The 13,185-nt window shown below is 44.4% G+C and overlaps 1 protein-coding gene across 4 annotated transcripts in view; it reads right to left on the reverse strand.

Moving 5' to 3' along the window:
* The window catches only part of Dym (dymeclin), a 259,589-nt gene extending 251,751 nt beyond the window's left edge, over positions 1 to 7,838 (reverse strand). The window contains exon 1 of one of the 4 annotated variants that reach the window (XM_076912452.1): positions 7,565 to 7,838. The gene's annotated coding sequence lies outside the window, so the exon portion shown is untranslated. The remainder of the gene's footprint in view (positions 1 to 7,564) is intronic. The other 3 variants (XM_034518362.2, XM_076912453.1, XM_034518360.2) reach the window with 3 other exon arrangements.
* Positions 7,839 to 13,185: the final 5,347 nt, after the last annotated feature.

Consider the following 13,185-nt stretch of genomic DNA (forward strand, 5'->3'; position numbering starts at 1 on the left):
TGTCAAACCCAAGCAGGTAAGGTGCAAAAACGCATTCTCTTACCTACTACATCCACTATACTATCAGTACAACATGTTTCATGAACTAAGAACAGGATGGCATCAAAAATCAATCATTCAAGTCTAGGAAATATGTCTCAGTCAGCAAAATGCTTGCCTTGAAGGAGGTAGAACCTGAGTTCAAACTCCTAGTACCTGTGTGCCAAGGCAAGGTGAGCGTTTTCTAACGCCAGTGCCGGGGAGACAGACAGGCAGGTCCCTGTACACAGCGCACACGGGCAAACAGGGGCATATGCAGATAGGTGGTCCCTGTACACAGTGTACATGGGCAAACATGGGAATACGCAGACAGAGGAGTAACCAAAGAATAAAAAGGGACCCTAACATTAAAAACAAAATAAAGAGCTGGGCTTTAACCTCAGCACCTGGAGGCTGAGGCAGGTGGATCTCTAAAAGTTTGAGACTCATCAGGAATACTTAATGCAGGCAAGCCAGGAATACATACTAAGTTTTTAATCTCAAAAATCAAAGCAAAATAACAAGAGTGGGGGGAGGGGGGAATCCAACAGTAGTCAAACAGTGGTGGACCATCCCTTTAATCCCAGCATTGGGAGGCAGGAATCTCTGTGAGTTCAAGGCCAACCTGGTCTACAAAGCAGGTTCCAGAATAGCCAGGACTACACAGAGAAAACCTGTCTGGAAAAACAGCAAAACAAAATTCAACAGTAAAGAGAAAAGATAAAGCCAATGAAACTCCATAATCAAGAAAGAAAGCAATGGAAAACAATAAGCACAAACAACTTAGAAGGTTAGAAGACACATTTCGAGGCTTTTAACTTTCTAAGTAATAGGACATTATTATAAGACCATCACACTGTCGATGGGAAGCGCTAAGATTGTTACCTTTACAACATTAAACACCATGAAGACTGTGGAACAATCGGACAGAAAGAAAACAACTTTTAGAGACTGAAGCAGCAGCAGCTTCCGTACCATGTGACAGTGTCCCCAGGCCTGATCTCACAGGTCTTTCCAAGGATTCATAAGTAAGTTTATGGAAAACTAAGCAAACTGGGGTACCATGGCTGAAGGGAACTATTCACCAGTGCACATCGTCTGACGATCAAGTAAACACTAAATTAAGTGAGGAAGACTAGAAGAGAGCTTCCTCTGACCTCTACCACAACAAGGTCACAGGTGTGCTCAAAAGTCAACAAATCAGAGGAATGGAGTTTTTAATAAGTTATCTTCTAGTTAGTATTATTTTCTTTCTAAATGTTTTCTAATTATTATTACTGTGTGTCTTAGGGTTTTGTTGCTGTGAGCAAACAACATAACAAAGGCAAGTCTTATAAAGACAACATTTAATTGGGGCTGATTTACAGGTTCAGAGGTTCAGTCCATTATCATCAAGGCAGGAGCATGGCAGCATCCAGGCAGGCATGGTGCAGTCAGAGCTGAGAGTTCTACATCTTCATCTGAAGGCTGCTAGCAGAATACTCACTTCCAGGCTGCTAGGATGAGGGTCTTTAAGCCCACACCCACAGTGACACACCTACACCAACAGAGCCGCACCTTCTAATATACAAACCATCACAGAGTGTACAGTGTATTTCTGTGTGTGTGAAGAGGATGGGGGAGCACGCATGTAAACATCCATGCACATGGGGGTCAGCACACCTTTCAGGGTCCGTCTTTCCTTCTACTGTGGGCTCCCGCCAGTTCACCAGGCTGACACAGTAAGCACTGTTACCTTCTAAGCCATCTTACCAGCCAGTTTAGTATTATTTTCTAACAAGACATAAGTATTAGTTTAATTAGGAAAAATTAACTTTTAAATAAATTGTAGAAAAATGTGTTCACTATTTCAGAATCACCGATCCAAATAAACAACTTAAATACAAAACAAAAACATTTACGGTACAGGGCTAGAAAACCAAGCAAAGAAGCCAAGATCCATCACAAGATAGTTGAACACAAAGGAATCTGCCAATGTTCAACAAATATCTGGATGCCCACTATGTGGCTAGTCATATACCAAGGACTAAGATCAAAACTATGGACTAAGATCAAAACTATCAAGAATAGAATATTATGGGCTGGAGGGGTGGCTCAGCAGTGAAGAACATTTGCTGCTTTTGCAGAGGACCTGCAGCCAGTTCCCTATACCCATGTGGCAGCTTGCAACTCTCTGTAACTCCAGTTCCAGGGGACCTGACACCCTCTTCTAGTCTTCCTGTATACACACGTGGTAGACACACATTTATGCAGGAAAACACTCATACACATAAGGAGGCATAAAAAGAGGCTGCTTCAGCCCCTCTTCCATTTGGTAAGAGAAACTGACTTAACTAGATATATTCCTTTCTAAATAAATGATACATTTGTGTCCCCTAATAAGTAGACAGCTTATTGGTGTAATTATGGCACCTCCTTCCCCTGTTGCTTGGATATTTTAGCTACAACTCTGAAAGTCCCTCCTGGACCTAAAGATCAAGGTCTATCCCTAGCGATGAGAGGAGAAAACCACTAGACCCAAGACAATGGACTTCCATAAGGGCTACTGTGTACCTCTGAACTTACATCTTGTGAGAAGCACTGGAGTATCATGTGGAAGCTACTATGTTCCAGGTCTGTAACTAAATCCCAATCCTAAAAGATACAGAAGGCAGCTGGCCAGGGTGGCCCACTCCTTTAATCCCAGCACTTAGGAAGTAGAGGCAGGCTGATCTCTGTGAGTTAGAGGCCAGCCTTGTCTACAAATCGAGTTCCAGGACAACCAGGACTCAGAGAAACCCTATCTCGAAAACCAAAAATAAACAGAAGGCCTTGAAAGTATAAGAAAAAAGGTGGAGAATTGATTGGCTGAGATATCCTGAAGGAAGAGTTGTCAAAATTGTCTAAGTGCTAACCAGACCCAACCCTGCTGAGCTTCTGAGTTCAGCCAAGATTGGGTGCATTTAGACCAGTGGTTCTCAGCCTTCCTAACATTGCGACCCTTTATTATTCCTCATGATGTGGCGACCTCCAACCACAAAATTGTTTTCATTGCAACTTTGAACTGTAATTTTGCTACTGTTATGAATCATACTGAATGTAAGTATTTGTGTTGTCTGATAGTCTTAGGTGACCCCCACCAAAGGCGTCCTGACACACAGGTTGAGGACCACTGTTATGGCCATAGACACGTTATCAGGATTGTAATCCCAGCCCTGGGGAGGCTGAGGCAGCTGCTGCAAAGTCAAGACAAGGCTAAGCTACACAGTGAAAACCTGTCTAGAAAAAAATAAAATAAAATTTAATGGCAAACTCAACCAGAAAAGAAATGTACTACCTGGGATGCTAGAGAGATGACTCAGAAGATAAGAACAGGCTGGTCTTCCAGAGAACCAGGGTTCTGCTCCCAGCACCCACATGGCAGCTCATAACCCCCTATAAATAACCTGGCCACAGTCTGTTGCCACAGTCTTCCGACCTCTGCAGGCAGTGTATGTCCATGGTGCACAGATATACACGCAGACAAAACTCCACACACAATAAATAAAAATAAATAAAATCTAAAATCATTTTTAAAAGAAATATACTATCATATGACAAAGAAAAGATGTTTCAGTGATAACCTGCCCAATGGAGGGACAGCAACTTCTGGAGTACAATTTTGAAAGACTGAGATAAAATTGGCAGGGTGTGGTGACACACAATTTTAGTTCCAGCATTTGGGAAGCAGAGACAGGAGAATCTCTTCGAGTTGAAAGCCAAGCTGGACTACAAAGCCAAATTCAAACCAGGTAGGGCTACTCAATAAGACTCTGTCTCAAAAAAACAAAACAAAACAAACAAATAAAAAAAAAATTTCCCTGAAGACTTCAAAATACAAAAGGAAGAAAAAAGGAAAAAAAAATAACTTTTTGGTAAAGAACACACACGAACACACACATGCTTGTTCCCAATCCTGTAGACCAATTTAGTTTAGATATAAATAATATAAAGATAATATATAAACTATTTACCAGCATAACATTAAGTTCAGAAAATAAAGCTCTGCTTTAAAAATAAAGAAATGACTGGGGAAAGTGAGCTTGAAGACAAGAGCAGCTCGTCATGACTGCCACTGCCTCGCTGCTGAAAGCCTCTCGGAGGCGACAGCATCCGTAGGCAGTGCTTCACACCCAGGACAGGGCAACTTCCACAACTCTTTAGCAGTGTGGAGCAGGGCAGCGCATGCAAGGACTTCTCCACCTCTGTCCCGGGAAGGAGAGGAGCAACCGTCACCCTGTCACTCTGCTTTCTGGCCCTCAGCACTCACCCATGTACGGCTGAGTCATGGTGCTTGAGAGGAACTTCAAGTCCAAACACCTCGCTGCCCAGCCTGACTGCTAATATCTGCACTCCTCAAGCACCTGCTTCTCCTGCTGAATTAGGGGTGGCTCTGAGAATCCTAGTTACCTCACCTTGTACAAGCACCTTGAATAAGCACCACCCCAGAGAGAGAGAGAGATTGTGTGCATATGCCAGTGTGTATGAGTATGCACGGGTAAGTGTGTGTGTATGGAAGTGTGTATTCTGATTATAAGCATCTAACATTTTAAAACTATGATGAATAGCCTGGGCTATGTAATCAGACCCTGTTAAGGACAGGGAAGAGAAAGGGGGAGAGGGGGAAGGGAAGGAATGTCACATGGTGTTGGACTGCTTTCTGCTTGCTCACAGTGGCACAGGTACTTCTCAGCGCTCTCTGCTCTGACCAGCCCATCATCTGCATCCCTGACTTAAAGACTATACTCTCGTTACATTTGTAGCAAAGCAAAATATTCCAAAGCATGTTTGTGATAGGCAGAATAACAGACTCCAAAGCGACCACATTTCTTCTATGTAACTTGAGATTATGTTACTGCCATAAAAGCCAGGCGAGGCTTGGGCCTGTAACAGTACATTAGAGGCAGTGACATAAAAGTTTTTAGGGAAGTTCAAGGAAAGTGAAGAACTTCAAAGTTGTGACTGAATTAAGGACAAAGAAAGTAGGGGTTGGGGAGCTGCTCTACCAGTAAAGTATTTGCTATACAAATAACTGGTCTCAGACCCCCAGCACCCAAGTAAAAATCAGTTACAATAACAATAATAACAGTTTAAAAACCAGGCAACACTATATGAGGTTATCCTGGATGATCTGTATGAGGCTGATCCAATCACAGGGACCCTCAGGAGCAGGAGATGCCTTTGACCTCAGTGCTCAGAGGGCAGAGGCCAGCCTGGTCTACAGAGTGCGCTCCTGAACAGCCAGGGCTGCATAGAGAAACCCTGTCTCAAAAACCAAAAGAGGAGGAGGAAAGGAGAAAGAGGAGGAGGAAGAGCAAGAAGAGGAGGAGGAAGAAGAGGAGAAGGAACCAACAATAACAAAAGATAGTGAACTGTGACACTATTTTGTTGTATTGCACAGAATGAGCTATAGTCATTTGAAAACATGAACTGAAGGACAGCAGGAGCTACTGGAAAAGCTGGAGACACTATATGCTTATTTTTCAAGGGGATAAAAGATAGTTTATTCTGAAGCCATTCTGTGCGACCAAGGCCTGGGAACACAGGTCCGGGCTACCCCAAATTCCATGGTCCAACATGGAAGGAAACTCTGTATTTCATCAAGTGAGACACGGATGTGTTTGCACTGCTCAGTCCCCTTCTATCAAACGGGTCCGAGGAGAGCAGTGCTCCATCCAGTTCCTACCCAGCCCGGCGCTCCCTTGCAGTGCACCCAAACTGTTCCTCCACAAAGAGAAACAAAATCTAAAAGGATGCCAGCTTTTAAAAGCAAAGTCCCTCTAGATATCGATGATTGAGAAGTCTGTGCTGTAAGTATGCCCGTGCTATAGGACAGATATTAAAAGAAGAGCGATGGACACCAGCCTCCTGCAGGTATTACTGAAAAGCTACACTTAACGAGTTGTTTAAGATAATCACGAGGGAGAATGGGCGTGAGCAGGAAGGCAGGTACAGCTAAACTGGAATCACTGGAGCTGCTAATGGTACCTGGGAATACGTTATCTTCTTCAACATTTGTTCTCTTTTTCTTCCTCATGATGCTGAGGAACAAACCCAGGGCCGTGTGCATGCCAGGCAAGGATTCTACTTCTGAGTTATACCTCCAGGGGTTCTCAACCTGTGGCTCGGGACCCCTTTAGGGTCAGATGACCCTTTCCCAAGGGTCACCTAAGACCATCAGACAACACAGGTATTTACGTCACGATTCGTAACAGTAGCAAAATTACAGTTATGAAGTAGCAATGAAAACAATTTTATGGTTGGGGGTCTCTACAACATTAGAAACTGTATTAAAAGGCGGTAGCATTAGGAAGGTTGGGAACCATTGCTCCAGACTGTCTGAACCTTCCCACAAAGCAACAAGACCTTACCAAACCAAATACAGACTGTTTAACATACATATTCCAACACAGACTTTTTTATTTTGTTAATTAAGACAAGGTTTCTCTGTATAGCTCTGGCTGTCCTGGAACTCACTCGGTAGACCAGGCTGGCCTTGAACTCACAGCTACTGTACTAACTTTGGGAGCTTAAACAAGTACTCCAACCTCTAAAAGGCTGGTTCTTCGTTTTCTAAATGGGGATATTCACCCTTGTCCAGTTTGTCTGAGTTGCCAAGAAGATTATCTAAAATAAAAACTCCAGAGCCGGATAGTCGCTCTAGAAACCCATGAACTTCATCCTCTGGAGCAACCTATTTCCACAAAGTGCCTTCCACAACTGAGCCCTCAACTCAGGCACAAGCACCCGGCTCTGGGAAGGCTACACTGCTCCCCACCAACCCCACTCCCGTTTCCTCATCTTCCTACCCAGAACCTCCTCTCTAGACCTTCAAGAATTCCACTTCCTCCATCCCTAATCAGAGCAGGGCTTTGCTAGCCCTGTTACAACCATCCCTTCGCTGTTGTCCAGTACTTTCTTCCACCTGCTCTATCGCTCTACTTCCCTCATACCCAATGTGGCCCTTTTCATCCTTCAGCTGACACCCAATGACTCAAGCAAATCCACCAAGGCAAAAAAAATAGACCAATGGTGGCAAGCCGTGAAGGAGGGAGTAGGAGCGGTTGCAAATGGGTACAGACCTCTTTCGAGGAGATAAAAATGTTGAGGGTTTGCTGTAAGGAGGCACGATCATGTGAACAGACTAAAAGCTAGTGAGCTGGACTTCAAGGGGTACTTGTATTTTTACAGTATAGAATGATATCGCAATAAAAAACGTGTGTGTCAGGCACGCAACACACTACGGCTCGCCCGGCCCATCACACACCCATCTGTCCAGCCAACCTCGGCTGTCCGGAGTGTCCGGAAGCTCCAGCCGTTCCGGCAACCCCTAGGTCCCGGCGGGCCGGCCAGGGGTCCGGTTCACTTGGTTCTGCACACCCGGGCGCCGAGGGGGCTGGCGGACGAGGCCCGCCGAGCTCTGCACCGCTCCGGGCGGCCCAATCTTCCGGGACCGCAGCCCTCCGGCGCGCGGCCGGTCATCTCCGACTCAGACCCCGCGGGGCGGTGCCGCGCCCGGGAAGCCCACCTGTGTCAGCGGCGCGGACTCCGCTTCCAGCCGCGGAGGGCAGGCAGCAAGGAAGCCGGAGCGCGGGCGCACAGGGGCCCGGGTGTGCACGCCGGCTTAGGCCTCCATGGTTCCGTAGGTCAGCAGCTCCGGCTCCAACCGCGCTCCGGCCCCAGCGGCTGTCGGTGCGGAGACGCAGGAGCTGGGGTGAGAAGAGGGAAGCGACGGAGGACGCGGCTGGGGACCGAACGGCTAAGCGCGCGCCAGCAGCGGGCGGTCCCGTGGCACGCCGAGCGCGCGTGCTTCTGGGAAATGTAGTCCTTCCGGCGTTTCATCCTCCTAGCGTCTCCCGGGCAACCACATAGCCACGTGGCAAAGTGTAGAAACCAAAAACTCTAGGCTCCTGGGACTGACTGAGAGCTCCTGCACTGTTAACTTAATTGAGATTAACGTGCCTGTTAATTCCTGCAGGATAATCACACCAATGTCTTATAAGTCTTTTGTGAGCTTTGTCGAATTAAAAATAAAATATTTTTAACAGAAAGATCTACTAGACCCTTCAGGATTATAATCAGGATTAGTACCACCAGAATGAAAATCAGTACTGTGTAGCATCAAAAGTATGGTATTTACCTGAGAGGCTAAAGGAGGTGTGTTCAGAGTTCAAGGTCAGTATGGGCTGCATAATAAATCACAAGCCAGCCACAGCCGCATAGCAAGACCCTGTCTCAAAACAAAAACTATGGAATTTGAGCCCGTAATCTAAGTACTCAGATGGCAAAAGCCATTCTACCATATAGGGAGGCCAGCCTGGCTACGTGAAACATTGTCTTATAGAAAAATACAGAATTTGAAGTCAAATGACCCGAGGTCACCAAATTAATGCCCTTGAGTATTTACCACTTCTCATCTAAAATACTTACAAATTGAAGCCATTATGGTACTAACCATTCACATTATGGACTATTTCCTATGTGCTATGTGATATTGTGTTGATTTTTCCAAATAACCCTTTGAGACAGTAAGCACTATTACCTTTATTATGTAATCACCATGTGCCAGTGTTCTCTGCAAAGTGATGTATACATATTAGTCTTTGCTTTTACATTTATTGGAGGGAGTATGTGCACGCCACAGCACAAATGTAGAGATTGGAGCACAACTTGTAGAAGTCGCCTCTCTCCTTCTACCCAGATGGATCCCGTAATGGACTTGGCTCACTGGCATTGATAGCAAGCACCTTTTCCCACTGAGCCATTTTGCCAGCCTAGACATTTTGTTTTTTTCCAATATCAATTGCCAGTAAATTCACTGAGCTTGCAGCAGAACAACAGAGCAAACTAAAACACGAGGTGCCTGGGGAGCTAGCTAAAAATAGGAAGGCACTTTACAAGGGCCAGCCATGGTAAAGGATGGTACAGATGCCTACTTATGTGAAAACATGTTTGTGAAGGTAGACATCATGATTCACACCTGTAATCCTAACAACTGGGACGTGGAGTGTGTTGGTTTGTATATGCTTGGCCCAGGGAGCAGCACTATTAGAAGGTGCGGCTTTGTTAAAGTGGGTGTGTCACTGTGGGCGTGGGCTTAAGACCCTCATCCTAGCTGCCTGGAAGCCAGTCTTCTGCTAGCAGCCTTCAGATGAAGATGTAGAACTCTCAGCTCCTCCTGCACCATGCCTACCTGAATACTGCCATGTTCCCGTCTTGATAATAATGGACTGAACCTCTGAACCTGTGAGCCAGCCTCAATTAAATGTTGTCCTTATAAGAGTTGCCTCAGTCATGGTGTCTATTCACAGCAGTAAAATCCTAACTGAGAAATGGAGTCAGAAGGATCAAGAATTCAACATCAGACTAAAGAGAAATGGCTCAGAGGTTAAGAGAGCTGGCTGCTCTTCCAGAGGTCCTGAATTCAATTCTTAGCAGCTACATGGAAGCATATAACCATCTATAATAAGATCTGGTGTCTTCTTCTGGCCTGCAGGTATACATGCAGGCAGAACACTGTATTGAGAATAAATAAATAAATCATTTTTTAAATAAATCTATTGAAAGAAAGAAAGAAAGAATTCAAGGTCACCCTTGGCTATGTAGCAAGTTTAAGGCCAGCACAGACTACATGACACTTAAAACACCAAAAACTAGGGGTGGGGTGCTGTCTCAGTGATGAAGTGCTAGTATGTGTGAGGAATCCCAGAACTCACGTAAGGCTGTGTGTAGTAGCACATGTCTGTAATCACAGTACTTGTAGGGTGAGGTGGGGTTGTGGGTGGAGATACAGAATCCCTGGAAGCACTTTCACTAGCTAACATGGAACACACAATAGCAAACAAGAGACCCTGTTTCAAACAAGATGGAAGGCAAAGATGTCCAAGACCTCTACACACCATACCATGCACTTACCTGAAATCACACACACCAACACTTGCTCACACACCATACACTCAAACACAAAGATCACGAAGAGAGAGGAGGAGAGGTGGATACAAAAGGAAAAGCAAGGAAAAAGCCGGGCGGTGGTGGCGCAAGCCTTTAATCCCAGCACTTGGGAGGCAGAGGCAGGCGGATTTCTGAGTTCGAGGCCAGCCTGGTCTACAGAGTGAGTTCCAGGATAGCCAGGACTAAACAGAGAAACCCTGTCTTGAAAAACAAAAAAAAACAAAAAAACAAAAAAGCAAGGAAAAGCAGGATATGGTGTTTACATATCCAGCCAGGATGCAAAGAGAAAGGATGCCAACTGTATGTCCAGCCGGGTGGTGGTGCTTTATACCTTTAATCCCAGCACTTGGGAGGCAGAGGCAGGCAGATCTCTGAGTTCAAGGCAAGTTTGGTCTACAGAGTGAGTTCCAGGACAGCCAGGGCTACACAGAGAAACTGTCTCAAGAAAGAAAGAAAGAAAGAAAGAAAGAAAGAAAGAAAGAAAGAAAGAAAGAAAGAAAGAAAAGAAAAGAAAAGAAAAGAAAAGAAAAGAAAAGAAAAGAAAAGAAAAGGGAAACAAAGAAAAAGAAAAAAAGAAAAACAGTGTGCCCTTCAACCTTTGGAATGGTGCCACCTACATTCACACCAAGTCTTCAGTTAATCTCCTGGTAATCCGAGGCTCAGTTAATCCTCTCCAGAAACACCTGAACAGACAAACACAGGGGCATGTCTCAATCTTCTAGGTGATTCTTAGTCAAGCCAAATAGGCAGAGATAATAAACAATCAAGAATTGTTTGGATTGTGCTCTAGACTTGGTCCTGACCACTTTACACACACACACACACACACACACACACACACACACACACACACACACACACACACACACCCCACAACTAAAGTGCTCAATTACCATGAAGGAAAAAACCAGCTGGCATAGCTTAGGTCCAGCCACAAAGAAATGGCTTTTGAGCACACTGATTTTCAAAATTAACTAGTTGAAATTTGCAGATTCACCAGCATCTTCAGAGTAGAATTTGCATGTGCAGATACAAAGGTACATTCCCTCTGGTATTAAAGCAAAACTCACTGGAACCAACACCAAGTTATTTTAAAATAATACCAGGGCAACTGAATACCATGGCAGCCTTTCAGGAAAAATTTCCAGTCATTACCTTAGCTTTGAACTCACTGGAATGTTTACATTTACCTAGCTGACACTATGCAGATACCATGACTTTTGTGTGTTCTGCTTTTCCCTGTGTCATAATGTCTAATGACCCTGTTTTGGTCAGAGAGTGTGTTTTGTATGACAGCTGTCATGTTTTCTAACTTATTGAGGTTTAACTTGAGTTCAGTCCTTTATGTTGGTTCTGGAGAGAGCATGCATTTGAAGAAAACGCCGTGCTTTTCTGTTACAGAGACAAGTCTCCCATGTCCTATCTGGTTGTTCTGTCCATGGTAGATGATGGGGTTTGTTGGTTTGTGGTACTGGAGATCAAATTTAGTACATGCTAGGCAAACGCTGCACCACTGAGCTGCATCCCCAGCTCCTGGAGGCTGGGGTCTAGTGCCTCTCACTCTTATTACAGGACATCGACCTGTGCCCTGAGTCTGTCAGTATTTGCTTCAGATACATTGATTGTCTATTATTAGATACGATCAAGTAATTTTCTTGCATTATCCGCTTATCTTCAAAATATATGTTTTCTTTTAAAGGCAGAGGTAGAAGTGAAAGCTCAAAGCCAACTGTGGTTAGTGGCAAACAATTGTAATGTCAGCATTTGACAGTTGGAGGAAGAATTGGGAGTTGAAAGTTCAAATTCTCAGCTAGCTACAAAGACACGTTAGGCTACTTAAGACCCTGACTCAACAAAAGAAAAAAAAAAAAAAAACAGAACAAAAACCAGCCACAAGACCAAAAAGCAAAGACCTTTTGCTTCTTTTCCTGTGCCTTTCGTTCCTATTCCTTGCTCATAAACAAGTGCATTCTAAGTTTTTATTGTGCGAGCAACACCCAGCTGTCCTTCTTTTCCTTTCGCTACGTCACAATACTCTGACAACAACTTAGAGGAAACTGGGAATGCTCAAAGGCGGCAGCAGCGGGGTCTGGTGGGACACATCTATAGCTCCAGCTTGCTTATGTGAATGTGCAATGCTCTGGGTGCAGTCCTGAAGCCTGCAAAAGAAAAGCGAAACAAACAAGCTCAACATTTAAAAGCTGGGTATCACTTTAAAATGTCCAGTTATACTGGTTCATATAATGGTCACGAGGACATTCCAGAATAGGCGTGTTATGGTTCCAGTGTATGTATCCCTCCAAAATTTGCCTATTAGAACTTAAATTTTAGCCGGACAGTGGTGGCACACGCCTTTAATCTTAGCACTTGGGAGGCAGAGGCAGGTGGATTTCTGAGTTCGAGGCCAGTCTGATCTACAGAGTTCCAGGACAGCCAGGACTACACAGAGAAACCCTGTCTCAAAAACAAAACAAAAAAAAAAAAAAAAAAAAAAAAAAGTTTAACTTTATGTTGATTTTGTGTATAGGTGTTTTACCTGAATGTATGTCTGAGTACCACTTGCATGTCTGGTGACTAAGACCAGAAAAAGGCATCAGATCCCCCAGAACTGGAGTTAGAGATGGTTATGAACCTAGGAATTGAACCTAGGTCTCTGGAAGAGTAGCCAGTGCCCTTAAATACTGAGACATCTCTCTAGTCACATTTTTACAGGATTTAATTATTGAATAATGATGCTGCGAGTCTCATTAGGCAAAAATCAATTTCCCAGAAGCCAGCAGAATGAACCCATAATCCCAGCACTAGGGAGGCACAGACAGGCAGATCACTGTGAGTTCAAGGTCAGTCTGGTTTACAGAACAAACTCCAGGACTGCCAGGGCTACACAGAGAAACCTTGTCTCAAAAAACAACCAAACAGCCGGGTGGTGGTTGTGCACGCCTTTAATCCCAGCACTTGGGAGGCAGAGGCAGGCGGATTTCTGAGTTCAAGGCCAGCCTGGTCTACAGAGTGAGTTCCAGGTCAGCCAAGGCTAAACAGAGAAACCCTGTCTCGAAAAAAAAGACCCTAAAAAACAATTGCAACAAAACTCCTTTCAAATATGAAAAGACAAAAAGAAAGAACCACAAGTTAAATGGATGTTTAATATATTGTCAGGACTAGAAATACAGAGAATTAGAAGTTGTGTGATTGACAATG

This window comes from Arvicanthis niloticus, chromosome 14 (assembly GCF_011762505.2).
Source record: "Arvicanthis niloticus isolate mArvNil1 chromosome 14, mArvNil1.pat.X, whole genome shotgun sequence".
Taxonomy (NCBI): domain Eukaryota; kingdom Metazoa; phylum Chordata; class Mammalia; order Rodentia; family Muridae; genus Arvicanthis; species Arvicanthis niloticus.